This window comes from Natator depressus, chromosome 10 (assembly GCF_965152275.1).
Source record: "Natator depressus isolate rNatDep1 chromosome 10, rNatDep2.hap1, whole genome shotgun sequence".
NCBI classification, from domain to species: domain Eukaryota; kingdom Metazoa; phylum Chordata; order Testudines; family Cheloniidae; genus Natator; species Natator depressus.
The window spans coordinates 21,551,224-21,573,412 of NC_134243.1; the positions used below are offsets into that span (position 1 = coordinate 21,551,224).

At 39.6% G+C, this 22,189-nt stretch overlaps 1 long non-coding RNA gene across 1 annotated transcript in view; it reads right to left on the reverse strand.

Annotated features, from left to right (window-relative positions):
- Positions 1-22,189, reverse strand: part of LOC141994917 (uncharacterized) — a 266,061-nt gene that overhangs the window by 177,435 nt on the left and 66,437 nt on the right. The window contains exon 3 of the long non-coding RNA XR_012641219.1: positions 6,860-7,028. This is a non-coding gene — a long non-coding RNA (uncharacterized LOC141994917). The remainder of the gene's footprint in view (positions 1-6,859; positions 7,029-22,189) is intronic.

Genomic DNA, 22,189 nt, shown 5'->3' on the forward strand with positions numbered 1-22,189 from the left:
TCTCCAACGCATCATCAAGGATCTACAATCTACCCTGAAGGACGACCCATCACTCTCACAGATCTTGGCAGACAGGCCAGTCCTTGCTTACAGACAGCTCTCCAACCTGAAGCAAATACTCACCAGCAACCACACACCACACAACAGAACCACTAACCCAGGAACCTATCCTTGCACAAAGCCCGTTGCCAACTGTGTCTACATATATCTATTCAGGGGACACCATCATAGGGCCTAATCACATCAGTCACACTATCAGAGACTCGTTCACCTGCACATCTACCAATGTGATATAGGCCATCATGTGCCAGCAATGCCCCTCTGCCAAGTACATTGGCCAAACCGGACAGTCTCTATGTAAAAGAATAAATGGACACAAATCAGACGTCAGGAATTATAACATTCAAAAACCAGTCGGAGAACATTTCAATCTCTCTGGTCACTCGATTACAGACCTAAAAGTTGCAATTCTTCAACAAAAAAACTTCAAAAACAGACTCCAAGACTGCTGAATTGGAATTAATTTGCAAACGGGAAACCATTACATTAGGCTTGAATAAAGACTGGGAGTGGATGTGTCATTACACAAAGTAAAACTATTTCCCCATGTTTATTTCCCCTCCCATACTGTTCCTCACACGTTCTTCTCAACTGCTGGAAATGGCCCACCTTGATTATCACTACAAAAGGTTTTTTTTCTCTCCTGCTGGTATCAGCTCACCTTACCTGATCACTCTCCTTACAGTGCGTATGGTAACACCCACTGTTTCATGTTCTCTGTGTATATAAAATCTCCCCACTGTATTTTCCACTGCATGCATCTGATGAAGTGAGCTGTATCTCACGAAAGCTTATGCTCAAATAAATTTGTTAGTCTCTAAGGTGCCACAAGTACTCCTTTTCTTTTTGTGGATACAGACTAGCGCGGCTGCTACTCTGAAACTAGAATGTGAAACATGCTGCCAAAAGACAGTCCCAAGGGCTAGCATCACACAATCCAAGACTGGTTTGCATATCCATACAGTTTCTGGTTATGGAAAATAACCAAGAACATTTGGATAACATGGACCATAAACAGGATAATTATTTCTGCTGAGATGTAGATAGGGGCTGGGCAAACCTATCATTTTTTCTGTCCAAAATGGTAAGGTTTTGTATGCAACCATTATTGTTTCTGAGCAGTAAAGCTCCAAAGCATTACTCATCAGTCACTTTGCAATTGTTTGCTTCGACTTTTGATTCAATCATAAAAATCTTGGAAATGCCAAAATCTTTATGTACAGTCAGATTTGGGGGAAATTTTACAGTGTAGTACCCCATTCACTGAAGTCAGGGGGTCAGGCAATATAAGCATAGAATTTAGCCAGATGTATTCTGTGAACTCATTTCAGCTCACAAACCACTAAGATTACCTGACAAATATTTCTCCCTACCACAATAAGTTTTATTTCAGCTGCTGAAGATGTTCTAAGGGAATCATGAATGCTGTCACTAGCAAAAGTGTAGACATCATAGTTTCTTGAGGAAAATATGTTGGAAATAACTTTTCTAATTATACAGTGCAGGAGTCTTTTAAATAATGAAGTGTCCTCACATTATCCCCAACCACAGTTTGACAAGACCTTCAGTTCCTACACTTGTAAAACTGACATATTACTTTTAAGAACAGGAAAAGCAGATACATATATTGGAAATTATTCTCTCATCTCTGGAATGATCTATCCCCCCAAAAGTCTCATTATCCTGCTTTCACAGAAGGGATAAGAAAGCCTTAGGATTGGATACACAAGTAAATATATGTATATATTGTGTGTACGCATGCATATACCTATATGAGCATGCACGCACGCACGCACACACACCTCAACACGATTATTTATCAGAACACAACATGGTGAATGATGCTGAAGTGCTGGATTGAGTCAGCAGCATCTGTGAAACAGATCGTAAAATGAATTACAGCCCAATATGTGCATCTTATTTTATTTGTTCTTGAAATCCCAGTTTTACAAGTTTAGGTAGCAAAGGCCTTATCAAACTTCAGTGTTAGATGACAAATGGGAAGTGCTGTATTGGGCACATACAGTATAGAACTTTTCCTTCACGCAAATTGCTTGCGCTTCCGTTCCCAAAGCAACACAGGAAAGCATTTCTGTTAAAAGTTTATTGCCATATCAGGTTAAGAATTGAGCAGCATTATCTATGTTCACTGGAATAAGCCTGAAATATAATACTGTGTCTGTGTGTATTATATATATATATATATGTGAAGAGTTTAGTGTTTATGTATGGACTCTGTTATTGTTTTCACCATTTTCATTTGGCAGGAATAGAAAAGAGAGACTGTAAACTGCAGAGCTTTTGTCATTTTTATCCCTTAGTATGCATTTGGATAATAGAGCATAACATAAAAGCTTTCTCTTCATCATATGCCTTATTATGGCTCTTCTGAACCACATATGAAGAGAAAGATCATGCTTTTTCTTCCCCAATCCTAAAGTCTGGGTTTGCCATATTTGTGGCACTGCTGGCTGGCCTCTGCAAAAGCTTATCTGTGACCAAACTTGTATTTCTCACACAGCAGCACAGGGAGATGCTACTGCATAATTAGGCCATCTCACAAAAGGCTTATTCTGTACATTAGAGCCCTTTTAAATGAATGCCTATATCTGGCATGAAGAATTCTATCCCATGCACTTTCAGAAAGCTACTAGCAAGAATAATCAGGTCACAAAAATTGAAAGCTCTTGTATTGTATTGGAGCAAAATGACAGCTGCATTCTACATCTAAAGTGACTGCACTTCAAGTCATTTTACATTGGCTTAACTCCGCAATGTTTGGGGTTTTTTTTAAGTTTTGAGATTACAAAGTACAAAAACTTTTCTATAAATACATTATGAAAGCCTTCCTGTCTTTCCCTGCATTTTATTATTGGTCTGGGTTTATGACATGGCTTACGCATTCCAGAGATACCGTATATGCTGCTGTTTTCACACATAGGGAAAGTACTTAATCCAAAAAGTAAATACATTGCTAACAAAAAAAAATTCTGCACATTTTTGTATCTGGTAAACTCCAGGGAAATACAAAATAGACTACATTTAGCATGTGTATGATACGTGATCTGCATTGTAGCTGGATGTGTAGCCAAATGAACAACTTTTTCCATTGTAGAAGTAAAAAATATTTAAACCCACAAAATATTCCAAAAACAGCTCTTCCCAGTTTCAGGCTTTAACAGTGTATTTGGGGGGGGGCCTGCCCCACACTGGGCTCTAAGGGGTTAATAGAGCCCTAGGGAGGCTGCACAGGAGGCAGCCAAATCTAAGAAGGGCTGAAGGGAGCAGCCAATCAGGGCCAAGCAGGCTCACATAAGCAGGGAGCTGCAGGGCAGAGAAGGGCAGTTCTCTCCTGGGAGCCCAGGGAGGAAGGACAGTGTCTCTGGAGGGCTGAGAGAACTGCTAGCACCCTGGACAGAGCAGTGCTGATAGCAGGGACTGGGGGAGTGAGAGACATGTCCTGGCTGGCTGCTGGGGTTTGCAGGCTGAGGCCCTGAAGCAAGGGCAAAGAGAATGCTGGGGCCACAAGGAAGTGGCCAGACAAGTTGCTGCAGTAGCCACTAAGGCAGGGATCTCAAACTCAAATCACCAAGAGGGCCACATGAGGACGAGTACATTGGCCCGAGGGCTACATCACTGACACCTTTTCATATAAAGGTACAAAAGCCCGCCCCCCCACTGCCCTTGGCTCCGCCCCCACTCCACCCCTTCCAAGAGGCCCCACCCCTGCACCACCTCTTCCCCATCCCCATTGTCCCCACTCCAACTCTGCCCCCTCCCTGCCCCTATTCCAACTCCTTCCCCAAATCCCCGCCCCACCTCTTCTCCACGTCCTCCCCTGAGCGCGTGGCTCCCTGCTCCTCCCCGCTCCCGTCTGGAAAGCGCTAAGCACGTGGAGGTAGGCAGAGGAGTGGGGACGCAGCACGCTGGGGGAGGGAAGGGGAGCAGCGATGGGTGAGGGGAGCTTGGCGGCTGCAGGAAATAACAGCCAGCAGGAGGTGCCAGAGTGGTGAGTGAACTCCATTACACAGTGGAATATGTCAGAGATACTTCCCTAAAACTGCATTTTTTTTTTGGAGTTACATACAGATATTAGAACAGGGCTGGCCAACCTGAGCCTGAGAAGGAGCCAGAATTTACCAAGGTACATTCCCAAAGAGCCACAGTAATACATCAGCAGCCCTCCCCCCCACCCCATCAGCTCCCCCACCCCACTCCCAAGGCCTCCCACCCACTGGCAGCTCTGCCGATCAGCGCATCCCCCTCCCTCCCTGCACCTCCTGATCAGCTGTTTCGTGGCATGCAGGAGGCTCTGTGGGAGAGGAGTAGGAGCGAAGGCATGGCAGACTCATGGGAGGGCATGGGAAGGGGTGGAGTAGGGGCAGGGCCTGTGGCAGAGCTGGGATTGAGCAGTGAGCACCTCCCGGCACATTGGAAAGTTGGCGCCTGTCGCTCTAGCCCCAGAGTCAGTGCCTACACAAGGAGCCACATATTAACTTCTGAAGGGCTACATGTGGCTCTGGAGCCACAGGTTGGCCACCCCTGTATTAGAAGGTTCTTCTATGCCCGGAGCACAAATATCTACAGAAGAAGATCTCAATTAGTGTTTCTTAGGGCAAGTTTACACTACAGCACATCGGTGCAGCTGCACTAATGCAGCTGTGCCACTGCAGCATGTCTGGTGAAGACGTGCTGTTCCAGCAGGAGGGCACCCTCCCGTCGGCATAATTGCTCCACCTCAGTCGGAAGTCGAAGCTATGTTGGCAGGACATAGCACTGGTGTGGACAGGTGAAACTTGCATCACTCGAGGGAGGAGGGGCTTTTTCAGACCCCTGAGCAACGTAAGTTAGATCGACTTAAGCAGTAGTGTAGCCCTCCCCTTAGTTTCATTCTCCCTTTGCTGGTTTCCTTGCGGGATTCAATCCACACGAGTCACTCTTAACACACAGGCATGGGTATGCCTGTGGGAGGAAGGGAGGTCTTCTACAGATGTGGGTAGATGTTTACCTACCCAGAACATGAATATAACTCAGGTTTTCTCCACTAACCAGATATGGTAGTTCCTTCAGCCTAATTATTCTCCAAGTTCCTAGATAAAAGGTGGTAATTACTCCAAATAAACCAATTATCAGTGACCCAGATAATTCAAAAGCAGGCAGCCAAAAGTTATTGGCTCAAGCTGTAAATAATATTACTACCTCTAAAGACAGTAAATGATCCAGAAAATAAATGAAATATAACTGCTCTGAAAAACATCAGTTAAAAGGCCAAATCCAGTATGAATTTGGGAGTCATTTTTATTTTAAAATCAGAAAAGAACGTATTGGGAATAGTTTAAATGAAATAATGCATTAAGGTAAACTTTTTTTCATATACAAATAGAATATAGCCACATACTGACATTTTATAACTAATCCTACATTTTATGTAAACCTTCTGTCAGGTGTTCCATAGAATAATATAAGATCCAGGTTCAAGTAACAATATTCCACTGGCCACAGTCAGTGCTCATTTCCATGGTAAAACAGGTCAAGCCTCCACTGGAAATATTCTCCCTGTCCCCTACTCCCAGAATAATACGTTAAAGGTTTGATTTACCATTCTGGTGCTTCCCATCTCAACAAGTGACAGACACTGACTCAGCTGAGGTCTGGAATAAATTAACAGGGCAACACCTCACTGAAAGAGTTTAATAAATATAACAAGAAAACCAAATTACCAAAAATGGAGCTGATTGGAAAAAAAAACGTCATTTGGAATATATTTGTGAAGTGTGGCAACTTCACTCAACTATTTTAGTTATGGGATTATATTATTCGTCTAGCACAAGAATTCAAGTAATAGCTGGTTTATTCATTAAAATGATCATGGATACTGAAAGTTTCATAAATGTTGTCACAAAAGATAGGATTCAGAAAACTGAACATGTTATTTATTTGTCCTCTACTCATTCTCCTGCTTAAAAAGTTTCAGTGATGGTACAGAACAAATACCATGCAACAAATCACATGAGAGTGAACAGTGGAAGCCAATCATTCACATAGCTTGAAATATATTCATATCAGCAAATACTTGCCAATACTGAAAACATACACAGAAACCATAACTGGTTTGCAAATTTTCTAACAGAAAAAAGGGCTTACTTATTCGACTGATATCATTAACAAGCAATGCATGATTGTACACAAAAACAGTGAAATGGTGACAAAGCGAAGGATGTATCCAACTGAAATTCCCGTCTCATTCCATCTAGAACAAAGGGAAAAGTCACTTTCCAGCAAAATATTGTTAGTGCATGTGATGAGTGATCTTTCTTGCCCAGAGACTCTGCAGTTTGAGTGAAGATGCTATTGTCATGTGAATCTTTCTACCATGGCTCCCCACATATCTATAATTAGAACATATGAACAGCCATGCTAGGTCAAACCAATGGTCCATCTAGCCCAGTATCCTGTCTTCCAACAGTAGCCAATGCCACGTACTTCTGAGGGAATGAACAGAACAGGCAACCATTGAGTGATCCATCCTCTGTCATCCACTTCCAGCTTCTAAACAAGGAACTCCCATCTAACCCTACCACAGAGACAACCTGGGTGCTGTAACCTAAATGGGAGTCTCATCAGGAGACAATTCATATCCTTTACTCTCTTTCTCCTCCTGACAGATAGGATAGCACCCCTGCATTCTCAAGAGAAAGAGGAGTCCCTTCTTCCTTAGCACACTCAGCAGAACACAGGGCACTGCTCCACTTCCTCTCATCTCACTACAGACCAGCACAACAGATAACCCCTCTCTTACCTCAGCAGGAGTTGTGGGGGAAAAAGGCAAGTGAGATCCAGCCAGATTTACTCTTCCTTTCCTTTCTTCTCAGCCCATGTGCTAGGTGCCTGATGGGACAAAAAGCTTGTCCCTCAGAGAAGATTGGGATGGCAAGCAACTCAGGACAGAAAGGAAGATTTTCTTCTCCCTATGGAACAGAGGAGAATTTGCTGACTGACAACCCATAGAGGGATCACATTTATACAACATTAAACTTAGGAAGATTGTTTTCCTATTTAAACAAATACTGCTCTTTTCTGAATATTCCCCCCACTCCCTGCACTTTTCACATTTGGTCAATACACATGAAGAAGGTGAGTTATTGACAGAAATAGTTGTCTCAGCATTGCAGGAGACTTTAATGTGCTCAGCCCGTCTTTCACATTTCTGTGCAATATTCCTGCTTTCCTTTCCAGATATTTAACTTCAAATGTTTACGTTTTGTTTGTTCTACAAAGGAGAAGAGGTGTTTAAAATAGTACAATAGATATAACTAGGACTAATGGGATGAAATTAAGTAAAGCATTTAAAATGTCAGAGTAAATTTCCTAACAGAAATAGCCTCCCAGCTGAAAGCCTTGTGGCTTGGACTAATAAAGAGAAAAAAAAAGAGTAGACTAATCATTGGGATATATATATATTGCTTTAGAAAGGTGAGAGGCTAGATAGCATATGAGCTTTTTCCTCCCTAATTTCTATAATTCTTTCAATTATATAGTAAAGAAGATTCCAGCTCTCTCATTCAGAGCTTGCAGAGAAAGTGAGCTTCTCAGCCAAAAAAGAAGTCTTAGAGTCTTCTCTCACAATATTTATTACCCAGGTATAGCTTCACTAACTTCAGAAAAGTTACTCTTGATTTATACTGATTTAAGTAAGAGGAGAATCAAAACCTTGGTTTTCCTAAAGAAACATCCAGTTTAGATATTTCTTTAAGAAAACCGAGCCTTACACAGTGTGTGTTGGGTTTTGAAATACCACTTTATTTGATAGTTTCATTCATTTTCAGTATTCTTCTGGGACAACCTAGAATTTATTTTTAGTTTGATATTGTTTGTACATTCCATCAAATTTATTTGCATCTATTGTAGTGGAAGTTGAAGACCAATGGTCGGGAAGTGTTTTTGCTCCTCTAGGATTTACTTGGGCTTGTGTTACTCATTTGGCATGTTCTAATTCCCTTTTACATCAGATACCTTAAATGTTTGTTGTGTTTATTTTAAGTTCCATAAATGTTTGGGCCTGAACACCTGTATACAAAATGTATACAGCAAGTACTCTGATACCTATATATCTGTAACAAGAACAAGGGAAAGAATAAAATGCAGTTTTATTTTGAAAGCAGGAAGTCACTCTGAACAATTATATTCAGACAAAGACAAGGAGAAAATCTGCTAATATCATGCCCTCCCTCCGATATATACTAATGAATATTATATATTTCAGATAACATGTTTGAGTTCCTCAGAGAAGACACACAGAGAGACCTAACATCCTTCCTAGGTAAAAGCTGACCAGTTGTAGATTCTTTTTATTTATTTCTCTATTCTCCCTTTTGCATCTGTGGAATTGTCATCCATAATTCATTTGTGCTGGCTGGTATGATGTGTATTTGCTTAGTAATCAGAACATTCTTCAGACGCTTCAAATTGTGCTCATTCTTTCTATTCTATTCCTCCTGTAAACAGTGCTGCATTGATAATTATGAAAACATTTTCTCCTTCTGATATAAAACTAAGTAATCACATAGCAATTTTAACTTAATTTACACGTCTGAGCTCTGCCTCCTGTACATTAATTTGCTTCAAGGGCGCTCCTAGCTACAACAAAATAAAGCATTTTTACTGACAATAAATAGTACTGAAGCAAAGGCAAGCCCATTATTTCAGTAAGTTAGTAGTTCCTAGTTACCTGCGACATTTAACTAGTGTTTAAAATAAAATAACAAATATTGAATATACCAGTCTGTTGTGCTACCAGCAAGAAGACCCGAGTTCAGAAATGAGCTCAAGATCTCAGGCCTCAAGGATTAATGATAGTTGAACCTCAAATGGTTCAGAGTTTCATTTTTGTTCAGATAAGCATCTGATGCCTTTATGCTTATCTGAACTATTCAAAATTAGGATTTTCAAAAGACTTCAGCATTGGCCTCTCTTTACTCCCAGTGAAGCTGATCCTAAAAGTCTCTGACTACAGTGGAAGCAAAATTAGGCCAAAACTAAGAATTTCTAAAAATTCCCTCTGGAAATTCTTAACTATAACCTGAATTGAAAATCTCATGAGAACAAGCTTTTCCTTTGAATGCCAAGATTTTTTTTTTTAAAAAGGGTATCTAAAAAGTTAGTCTCTTAAAAATATTTAAGCGCTGTGACACAATGCTAAGAGCCAGCAGCTGAACCAAAACTCTGGTCACCTGGAGCACGTCTACACTGCAATAACACACTTGCAGAGGACCCATGTCAGCTGACTTAGACTTGCAGGGCTTGAGCTGCAGGACTATAAAGTTAATGTAGATATTTGGGTTCAGGCTGGAGCCTGAGTTCTGGGACCCTCCTCCCTTGCAGGCTCCCAGGACTCAGGTTCCAGCCCAAGCCCAAATGTCTATGCTGCAACTGTATAGCCCTGCAGCCCACGCCCAAGTCAGCTGACACAAGTCAGCTGCAGGTGTTTTATTGCAGTGTAGACATACCCTTAGGCACTGACTAGTCCCCTCCGAGAAGCCCTGATTGAGGATTGAAGGAATACTCATAATCAGATTGTGGGCTGATGAGTTAAGGAGCTAATTAGCCCAACTGACGGGAAGGTAGTTAAAAAGCGCAGGAAGTATAAAAGGAGAGAGGACTAGTAGAGCCTAGGGGAAGCAAGATCTGTTTGGTGAGATTGCTCCCTCTTCCCGGAGAAAGGGCTGAGGACTGAAGGACATCATAGGCAGAAGTGCAGCATGGCAGTTGTGATGGTGATAACATAAATAAAAATTAATGGAGCTGTTCACCATCAAGAGGCATCAGAGACTGTTTGGGACCCCAGGGTGAGAGAGTAGCCTGCCCTGTTACAGGCACCTAAATAAGTGGTCTGATTTTTAAACATCCAGTGGCTCTCACGAACATCAATGGGAGATACTAGGTACTCGGCATCTTTGAAAATCAGACACCTTATTTAGGTTCTTAAAAATGAATTTAGGAGCTTAATCTTAGTTAAGATCTCTAGAGCTTCTGCTTCATCTCCTGCACAAGACACCAAGAGGACGCAGTTTTTCTTGTTATTTTAGCATTTCTGATCCAGTCCTGGCTGGAAACAAAAAGAAGAAAAAAACAAAAGTGTTTCTGTACTATGGAAAATGTTTGTTTAGAGTTCAGCTATAGAAATGGGCAAAGGTTGACAGCATTTAATGACTGTTAAATTTTCTGAACTGGTTCTCTTTTTCTGCTGTGGATGACCAGTATGTCACAAGGACACAGATGTTGATTCTTAGAAGCATTATAAAAGAGAACGGGTCTTGACTCATCATCTCACAGCAAGTGGAACAAGTCCCACATTTTTCATCCTAATTCCCCATTTCAATTAAAATAGATGTTATAAACACATTTTTCCTACTGTCATGAATTTATCATAAAAATCTTTAGAGAGGCAAAACAGTACCAGAGGTAAACAGGAAAGCAATCTGAAGTATGAAAGGGAAAAAAGTTATAAGAAATATATGTAAAAGCTAAAGGGATATTCTACCGTTTTCACTTCATCTTTATGGCTCTAACTGTTCTAGTCCCATAACTAGTAATAGTATCAAGTTGCTAAAATTTTTAGCATTGAGAATATACCAGTCCTACCAGCTATATGATAAGCTAGCTTAAGTACAATTTGAGAGTTGGTCAGTTGGCTCTCTGTATTATTTGAGTGACACAGAATTAATTTGGGGCTACACTTCCATTCTATTCTATCTAGTTTCTTATACTCCCCCCTCATTGTATCATCTGAGTGCCTCCCAGCAATGCATCAGTTTCCCCCTTTGTAAAATGGGGATAATGATACTTACCTTACTTTTAAAGCACTATGAGATCTACTGTTAAAAGAGTACAAAGGAGTTACTAACAGATGTAGGCTGGTAAGGATTGGGAGTGATAGAAAAACACTACTTGATGTCTAGAACAAGACGACACAATCTATGCTTGCTCTGCAGGAACCCCATGTTACAATCCCTACAGAATAACTGTGGTATTAAAATGGAGTCTCATCTAGAACTGGGCCAAAGGAAATTAAATGCAACATTAAGCCTTGGGGGAGAAAGGCTCAAAGGAAGCCTGTCCTGCAGAAGACATGGAGACCCTACTTTTACTGAAGATACTGGAAGAGGAAGATAATTCAAGGTGCACAGATGGTTGGCCTGAATATTTTACTTTGCTCTCCCCCCTCCCCCTTCTTTGAATAAAGGAATTTTGAAGGCTCCAAATATTTCAGCTTGGAAGAAACATGCCTGAATTTGTAGCAGTACAAAAGTACCCAAGCAACCTTCATATTTATTGAAGGCTTATGTGAAGCTATTTCTCAGTATATGAAAATCTTATCAGACCCTAATAAAGATCACAACTAGATAACCTGGGGGATGAAGTGGAAATCATCTTTTCAATTTTCTAAGAGATAATTGAGGGGTAATTTATAACAATGACCAAACAGTTTCTATGTCTTTTTTCAAAAAACCCTGTTACACTTTGTGGAAAAAAGTGCCATTCCTACACCTCCAGAACTTGAAGTCACACCTGAAAAGGTTTTAGATTTATTAAATACGCAGCTGAATCATCCACAGGAAAGATTCAGTCTTTGCTCTGAGAACAATGACACTTTCTTACATTTATAGAAATGTCCTCATACTCTTCCTTCTCTTGTGTACATAGGCTTAGAAGGATTAGATTTTTGTTGGTAAATGTTGTAAACTTCAATTCACTGTATACAAACAAATACAAAATTTCCACTGATAATCTAGATTTACAGATAGGCTAAGTAAGAAAACCTTATTAGGGTTTGATTTAAGGATATTTACTTTGTATATTTTGAGATGTAATGCTGACAATTTATGTTTTAACAGTTAAAGCTTTAACTTTTGGAATCTCAGTGTCTTCTGTCATTCAATAGTTGTCTGTCCCCCTTGTAATTTTGCTTAACTGTGAACATTTAAATTGATAAAAATTAGAAAAAATGCTTATAATCAAACATTGATATAATCCATTGAAATAATAAAAAAACAAAAATTGAATTCTGTCAAGCCTATGTATACCACATTGCTATCAAGCTCTTATGTGCAGCAAGGTTTACCAGTTGGATCCCTAAGGCTGAACTTTCATCTTTCTACTAAAAGGAAGATAAAATATGGGGGGGGGGAATGAAAACAAAAATTATTCATTTAGTTCATGTTTGGTGAATGACTCTCAAACAGCAACCAGACATTGTTGGGTAGGAACCACCATTCCCCAGGGATTCTTATGTCCTTCTATAATGTTAATTAGACTTCTCAAAATATCCAAGTTCCAGTACTTTAAACAGACAAGAGCATTTTATAACAGGGAGAGGAAAACATAACATTATCCCCTGCGTAAGAGAATAATGCAGAGATGAGAGAAAGCTCAGCTATGTATCATAATAGATGGCTAACCCTGCAGCATATTCCTCCAGCCAACCAAGTATATAAAGGACAGAGCTTGTAGGGTTTCTGTATTTGTTCAAGCTAAAACATTCATGAGCTTGCAATTCTAACACAATGGCTAGCTAGCTCCTGGAGACACAGCCTTGATGCTCAGTGGGGACATTCTATTCTAAATTGACACATTTCATTACAGTTTCACAGTATTTATGGGTCATTTGGGGTATATCAAGGGCTCAACTGCTGAAGCTGATCAAGTATTGGTTGTAGAATGATACGTATTTTACACTATGCTGTGGAAAAGGAGATGGATTGTGTATACTACATTTTTTCTAAATGTTCCTATAAATTTCAAACAAAAGAAAAATTTGTAGCCAAAAATAAGATGGGGGAAGGAGCGAGATTGTCATCTTTCCAGCTACAACTGGGTCAAAAGACACTCAGAATTCACAGTGATGAACGAACTATAAAAATGAGAAGGTAGTCTGTAAAGCATATAAGAGAACTGTGTTAGTCAAGTTGTGTTGGGCCAATATACATTAAATAACGTTAGGAAAATGAATTATTAGAAAATATAAAGGAATTTTTGTTTTTGTATGTGTTTATGCTCATACAGCACTTCAGATTTTGCTGATCAGAAAATTGGTTTCTGTGTCTTATCTGTAACATTTTTGGCCTAGGCAGATAGCAGGATAAAGCAGAGACAAGAGAGAGCTGTTAGCTTTGCAGTATATCAGGTGTAAACCCCCTCCTCTCACAATACGACAAGCTCACAAATAAAAACCCAAGGCCACAAAAGCAGACGAATAAGAATAACAACCTGCTGTAAAATAAGAACTGCATGGAGCCAGTGGGAGTGACAGCACAGAACAGATGTGTTAGAACCAGATGGATAAAAGCACGTTTTAGTAGACTAAGCAAAAAAAAGTAGTAATTTAGGTTAGTTATTGTGATCTAAGCATGAGAATGTTTTAATTAGTGGTTTAGAATAGAATGTATATAGATAAAGGTACAGAAGAGGTAATTTGGTAAACTGAGTTTGCACAAAGGTACGGAGAGGGGATTGTGATGGGTAGGATCACAGAAATCCCCTTGGGAACTGCCACCTGATGTGCTGAGACTACCTCTGAGCCCATTTTCCCTGGCAGCATGGGACTTCAGAACCCTACCTGGTTGTGCCAGACACTCTAGCCTGCTACAAACACAGACCCAGGTCTGAACCACGTCCCCCACAAGCTGCAGGCTTAACTGAAAATAGCTTAAGAAGTGTTCCTGTCTCCAACAGTCAGGTACCCAGCGCCCAATGGGGTCCAAACCCCAAATAAATCCGTTTTACCCTGTATAAAGCTTATACTGGGTAAACTCAAATTGTTCGCCCTCTATTACATTGATAGAGAGGTATGCACAGCTGTTTGTCCCCCCTCCCCCCAAGGTATTAATACATACTTTGGATTAATTAATAAGTAAAAAGTGATTTTATTAAATACAAAAAGTAGGATTTAAGTGGTTCCAAGTAATAAGAGACAGAACAAAGTGTATTACCAAGCAAAATAAAATAAAACCCACATGTCTAAGCCTAACACAGTAAGAAAGTGATTACAGATGAAATCTCACCCTCAGAGATGTTCCAATAAGCTTCTTTTACAGACTAGCCTCCTTCTAGTCTGGGTCCAGCAATCACTCACACCCCTGTGGTTACTGTCCTTTGTTCCAGTTTCTTTCAGATATCCTTTGGGGGTGGAGAAGTTAACTCTTGAGCCAGCAGAAGACAAAATGGAGGGGTCTCCCAGGACTTTATATAGTTTCTCTCTTGTGGGTGGAAACCGCTCCCTCCCCCTGTGTAGAATCCCCTCTACAAGATGGAGTTTTGGAGTCACCTGGGCAAGTCACACGTCCAAGCATGATCCAGTTCTCTACAGGAATGTTCCCAGGAAAGCTCAGATGTGGACTGGCATCTATCAAAGTCCATTGTCAGATTAAGTGTTTCTTGATTGTGCATTTACTTAGAATAGTCTTTTCTCAAGAAGCTGACCAAATGTTTCACTGAGGCTACTTAAACTCAAACAAGTACACAGCCAATATTCATAACTTCGAATACAAAAATGATACATGCATACAAATAGGATGAATATATTCAGTAGATCATAACCTTTGCAGAGATATGTTACATGGAATATGTAGCATAAAACATATTCCAGTTATGTCATATTTACATTCATAAACATTTTTCTATAAAGCATTATGGCGTGCAATGTCACAGGGATAAAAGATAGATGGCTCACAGTAAGGAAGTGGAGAAGACACAGTGGAATAATATATGGACACAACAGAGACTAGAGATTTGACAAGGGTCACCATATCCTCCAGGGAGGTAAAGATCATTTACTTTTCTTGCCTTATCTGTTTTTCATGTATATGTAATTCATAGGTGATAATAGCATTGTCTTAAAACATATATAATACAGGCTAAAAAAAATGTTTAAGCCTTAACTGGAAGGGATCTCATTTGTCAGCCATCAGGAGAAACTTAGTGCCTCAAGAAATGGTAACTATATACTCATCTAGTGTTATACCTCTTGTAAACTGACAGAATGACTATAAAAAAAATACAGTTGCAGCCAGCAAGGAGATTTCATCAAGGGAAAATATTTATAAGAAAATAAAACGAGTCGATAGATTTTAATCAAGAAAAAGTTCCCAGATCAGGATTCAGCCCAGGCCTATGAACACTAGAGTGGAGTCCTCTGCCTCCCAAGCAGACAACATAATTTTTTTCAGGGTGAATAAAAAAAAAATTTAATGGAATTTTTTGTTATTTAAATTATAAGAACATTTTCTTTTTTAAAATAAACCTGTTTAAAATGAAATCTCAGTTTACTTCAAAATATGTTAAGGCCTAAATTTATAATCTCTTAAAACATTTAAATAAAAAATAAATATGCTGAATCCACAAGCTTCTATCAAAAATTTAGAGTTAAAGACTGCTTTTCTGTAAAAAGAAAGATGTTTTTCACCTGATTTTAACTTTTTTGGTAAACGTTCATAAATATGGTTCAATAGGTCAGCCTAAGAAACTTAGGAGACTGCCTCATTTTCAAGAGACTTATGTGAGTAAGCTCCAGTCACTTTCACTTAGGCATATTTGAAAATTTTCCCAGCATGTCAGTTTAATTCACTGACTACAGTTAATCTCGCCCCCCGGCCCCGTTTAATAAATCATTTAGTCCGAAATGAGAAACATGTTTTGATAGGAGACATTTAGGTATCCAAAATATTTAAGGTTGTTTTGTTTAATAAACATACATTTTATGAGCTCTTTTTGGGAATTTAATAAAATTCCAGTTGCCATCCTAATGCAGTTTGACACAAATCATGAGAAAAATGTTAATTATCTAGTATATAAGCAATATGTCATTCACCATTTTCTAATATACTAAAAATGTATAGTTAATAAAAACCTGACAATATTAAGCTATATAATTGCTTAAATAAATGAATATAGTTACAGTGTACCCTCCTAGGCAGCAAAAAAATTACCAAATCCAGAGTAAAGTTTCTATTTAGTTATAACCATAAAACCCATGTTGATTTATATCAACCAATGAGAATGCACCTTTCTTTAGAAAATAAATGAAGTGCAAATGGAAAAGTTGATTAAAATCAATGGTTTAAATCAAGGCTATTCACTTGATGACTAAAATCATCTTGATTTAAATCAATCCTCCCTGATTTTTTTCTCCTGGGCACCTGCCAAGTGCAGGGGGAGGATCACTGCAGTAAATCCCAGTTCCATCAGGAACTAGTTAATGCTCCACAACCCCCTCAACACTTATATGATGGGTAGTTTTTTCTATTAAATAATGAATTTTGATTCCTACAGGTGCGATCTCAAAATTGCAGTGATTGTACCCTCACCTGCCAAATAATTAATTACTCAATATTTTTAATTGAGGAAAGTAATTGAATGCATTATGCACTAGACAAACAAATGGATTAATTTTTTGTGAAAGGGAGATTTCAATACACAGTGTATGCTGTGATGAAACACATCAGTGTCAGTACGGATCTCTTTGTTGCTAATAAGTAGGCTGTAATTCCTATTTCTATCCTTGTGCCCATTACTGGATAGAGTGTTAGATTTATGACAGCTCATGGAGTGTCATTAATCCTAATCTGCTACAACTAAAGAGCACTTTCCTGTAGCCGAAGGGGTAGGGAGCAACCAACAAGCTTTGTGCAAAACATGTTGCCCTCTATTGGCTGGCCCAGAGTGGAAAAGGAACGTCAGTGCTATTCTCCACTAAAGGAGTTATTTGATTCAAGTAGCAGAGGCCTGAGATTTTGGATTCATAGTGAAAAAATTCTAGTGCCAGCTCCCTAGGGGTTTGAGAAAGTGTGACTGTGGCACTCTGTACATCAACGCTGCGACCTGGAATTCCCATATTAACCCGTGTCATATAATTATGATATTTTTCATACAAAGCATGCCATGTAAGATATCATATGAAAGGTAATGATCTGCTGAAACCTATTATTATGTCCAAATATGTATATCATTAGTTTCTATGAAGTTATGAGATTTGCTGTATGGTTGTTACTGAAATATGTTGTAAATTTGAGAGTCTCTACTGATAGTTCCCCAGTGACAACAAGGATGGTGATCCACTTCCAGGACGGTGTTAAGCGTCCATTAATCAGCAGAGGAATTGTAAACAAGGGATTTACAATTCTGTAAGAGAAGCACCAAACAATAGGAGATTGCTCAACCCTGTGACTCAGCAAAGCCCACCGGGACATGTCTGGACTAGTGTTTTCCAGGCATGTGGACTGAGGATATAAAATAGGGGACAATGGCATCATGCTTTGGCCTCTCTCCTCCACCACCTATGCTGGAAGCAATAAGAACACTGGAAAGACAAAGACTTGAACTGAGGAGGTTGGTCCAAGGCCTAAAGGGGAAGCCTGCGTATTAAGAACTAAAACCTGCCTGCAACATCCAGTGGGTGAGAAACTGCTTGACCCAAATATTGCATGGTCTAGCAAGGTTTAAGATTTAGAATATGTGCTTACCTTTTATTTTCTTTGGTAATTATCTGACCTTTTGTGTCTACCACTTATAATCACTTTAAATCTATCTTTCTATAGTTAATAAATCTGTTTTATATTTTACCTAAAACAGTGAGTTTTGCTTGAGGTGCTTGGGAAATCTCAGCTCAGTTTACAAAGGCTAGTGTGTGTCCTCTCCACATTGAGGGAGGGGTAGACAGGGCCCTGATGGGCAAGATGGTATATTCAGGGGGCAAGGCTGGGGGCTTGGGAAATTTGCTGGTGCCTTTCTCTGTGTGATTCGTGAGTGGCTCAGGGAGCATTCATGCAATTTAGCTGGGTGTGGGGCTCCACATGCTGTTGGGCTAAGTGATAACAGCACCTGGAGGGCTTTGCTGCATGTCACTAGCAAAGCATTGAGAGACAGCCCATGCTGGAGAGTTAATGGAGCACAGCAGTACCCCAGTTCCAGGCTGTACCCTAGGGATCCCCTCACAGTGACTTAAACAGTAATTTTATGTTGATAGCACATGGATTCATTATAAGGGGGCCATACTTTTGGAGCAGAGCTCTCCCCCTGCTTACAACCATGTAGAATCTTGGGGAGCTACACTCTGATGGCCATAGATGATAATAAACCATCATATGAGAATCACAATATGCATTTCCCAATTACTTTTTCATTGTACGTAAAGGGTTGTCTACACAATCAAATTGCACCAGTAAATGTCAGTTTTGCTTAAGTCATGTTTAACTGAAATAATCAATTTGAAACAGGTTTAACTCAACAACAACAAAAAACACCACTGAAACTGAAATAAAAGAATCCACAGCCTATTGCAATGGTATAAATGTATCTCTTTAAAAGCTGATTCAAGACATACTGGTGCAATTTCCTCTATAAGCTTTAAGATTAAATCACTGGAGAAAATATTGAGTTATTTTAACTAAATGATTAGTGAACTATAAAATATTATTTCATGTACGTAGGAATGCTCTACCTAAAACTTTCAATTAGTAAGCCTCATAAGTATAGAAATACTCATGGAAATGTGAGAACCTGAGACAGAGTTCCCAAATAAAATAGGCTAAACATTTTGTTTAAAGATAAACAAAGACGTTATTTTAAACACGTTTCAGCATGCTGCACCATGTCTCATTGGGCAGACACTCTTCCTTTAATTATACAGTTTGAAAACTCTGCCAGAAAATGCAGAATGTACCAAACAACTATTCTTTTGTGTTTTCCTTACCTGGGTTATCAAATGTTCACTCTTTCACATAGGAATTTCCAGAGATCACCACACCAAAGATGCCAACTCATTTGTCAGTTACACACAGTGGGTTACTACAGTGCTTGGGTGGCATAACAGAAGGCAACATAGGGCTTCTATTTTGGTTTGTGTTTACTGGATACATAATTATAAGCAATAAACACATGCACCTTCCCACCCTTCTCAGAAAGCCACCTTTCACACTTTATTATTGCTTATTAAAGCCTACCGCTGATTTGATTGAAGTGTGTGGGTTGCACTATACTTAGCTGCAAATAAAGCACCTTCATTTGATTATTTAAGTTGTTTCAGTAGCATTCCCTATTATTACATGCCTCCTTTTCACACTGTGAACTTCACACTTTTAACTGCTTTTGTGTTTCATTTATAAACTTGTTTATTGGTGGCACACAAGTACAGCTTGGCTAGTAATGCCTGTCTTTCATCTTTCACGCTTTCCCTCATGGGATGCAATTCAACTCACATTATTCATGTGAATAATCCATTTCTGAAAATCTTTCAAGAGTATCTCAACCATGCATGTTTTAATGTTTTAGATTCTTGGGGGGGAAAAAACAGTTACATGTTGCATACTAACGGCTTCAAATGTCCTCTTCTAGAATTGCCACCTTTTCATATTATGAATAATGTCTTAACATTTGTGACACATATACACATAGTCATAGAATATAAATTATGTCTATGTAATCCAGGTGCAATGAGGATCTAATTTATATACAAATAAAGTACTGTCAATAGGCACACTCTGGCTCCCACCAAAATCAGTGACAAAACTTCTATTGACCTCAAAGGAATTGAGTTAAGCCCAAAACAGTATTAAAATGTGTATGTAAGAAAATTAAGTAATAGGAAATAAATTATATTTTGAGCACATCAGCTTTATATAGATATAATCTATTAGTCTAAATAAAAAATGCATGTTTATTTAGGAGTCCCATATTTCCATTATATTATTAACAACAATTTTTACTATACTAAAATGCCTACAATGTCCACCATTTTGCAGAGCAAACACTATATGTTCCCTGATTGCAGACTTCATAACCTAAGAAAAGGCAAATATGACAAGTCATAATACCTAGTTGTTGTTTATCATTTTTCATCCATTGATCTCAGCCCTTCTAAAGGAGATAAGTATCACCATTTTATAGATGAGGAAACAGAGGCACAAAGAAGTAAAATGACTTGTCCAAAGTGACACAAAGGGCTGGTGGAAGAGGGGTGAAGAATCTAAGACTCCCAGGCAAGTGTCTTACTGGCCCACTCTGCTTCCCAGTTGTCAGACTGATGATAAATAGCAGCATAGGAGGAATAAGATGACAAGAGAGTTACAAAAATATTATGAACTAGACTGAGCCCATTATGCACAGCTATGAGTAGGGACTGGTGCAAAGTTGTACCTCTGCAGGGAAAGCACAAGAAAGATTTGTGGGAAATCCCTATTGTTGGCTTCTTAAACTTTTTCCTCAAAGCCAAGGAAGGATTTGTTCTTCTCTTCAGTGTCTTGGCACAATTTATGTCAAGAACATTTTGATGTTAGACATCTTTCCAGGCCTTGGCAGCACTGTAAAATGCTGCCTTCAGATTCAGTGATTTCCAGACACTAACTATATGATCTCTCCTGTCAACTGTATTCCAGTAATAGTACTTTTCTGTAGTTCTGTTTTAAAAGTCTAAAAGACAAATTGGCCCAGTATAACAAAAGGGGTATTAGAGGTAAGATCATGGTGACCACCTGCTGTCATCTGTTGTTAACTGGTTCTCCTCAGGAGGTGAAAGCAAATTGTCAAACAGTAAAATCATCTTTTCCTGCAACTGTTGCCACAAACTAGTTAGGAATAAAAATAGTTGATGGGCTACAATACTCCACCTTTTGCTATTGTTGGAATGAGGATTTCCAAAATTGGTTTCCGCTAATTAAAATATTTTAATCAAGGGAAAGCCAATTTTGCTGCTCAACAATCTAGTTTTCATCCAAAGGAGCGCCATCTAGCAGCAAATCTGCGCTTTGCATATCATATGTAGATACCTCAGAGATCTACAAATCCAAAATCACTGAGCGTTTTCAGGACTGTGAATTAATGAATTTCTGCTGTACCTTGATAAAGTTCCTTCCAGTGCAGGCTGCCACATCCTAAGTACTCATTCTGAAACTCTGAAAAAATTGCTTTTCATGACATTATGTATTTTTTGAAGTTTGCAACAATGTAGCTTTAACCCACTACAATGCAAAGCTAAAAGCAGAGAACAAATCAGAAAACGTTAGCCCCACCATCCAGTATGGATTTAAATACCCAGCAGTCAAAAAAAGACAACTCCATAGAGAGATACGGTTAGGTAATTTCTTTTATTGGACCAATTTTCTGTTGGTGAGAGACAAGCTTTGAAGGCACACAGAGCTCTTCTTCAGGTCTGGGAAAGGTACTCCCAGTATCACAGCAAACTGCAAGGTGGAACATATTGTTTAGCACAGAGGTTCTCAAACTGTGGTCTGTGGATCACCAGTTGTCCGTGAGCTCCATTCAGGTGGTCCGCGGATAGTTCCCTCTAAGATGAGCGCCTGGGCAGCCGCACATGAGAAAATGAAGGGCCACCCACCTAATTAGTGGAGCTGCGCAGGCGTGGGTGCCTGGACCCTGGAGAAGACGCACATGTAAGGTGAGGTTGTGGCCTTGCGGGGAATAGGAGGTTGCTGGGAGGGGGCAGTGAAGTGAGAAGAGGCGGTGGGGGGAATTTAGGATGTCCAGGGCTGCGGTGGCCAGAGAAAGGGGAGACTTTCCTCAGCTCCAGGGCTGTGGCTGCTGGGGAGAGACGACCCTCCTTTCCAGCCCCAGGTCAGGGGCTGCCATGGTGGGGGAAGAGAGGGAGAGACACCCCCCCATCCTTCCCAGCCCCAGCTCGGGGACTGCTGTGGCAGGAGAGAGAGGGCACATCCATCGCATTAGAAAGGTATGACTACTGATATTAAAATATGAGTTGTGTGCTTTTATTTGTATAACAAAAAAAGTTTATTTTTATATATATAGTGCTTTTATCCAAAGCGCTTTACAATAGTTAGCTAACAGTACAAACAACACTTGGAAAGATCATTAAGTGGTCCACCGAGACCCTCAGCAATTTTCAAGTGGTCCGTGAAAAAAAAAGTTTGAGAACCATTGGTTTAGCATAAGTAGTGTAGGACATATTTCTAGGGACCATTCAAGACAGAGTGACCCATTACAACCTCCGAAGTCATAGGACAAAAAGAGGGGGTTAGTGGGTTACAGATTGTTGTAATAAGCCATAAATCCAGCATCTCTGTTGAGTCCTTCATTTTTAGTGTCTAGCAGTGTAATGGATTTA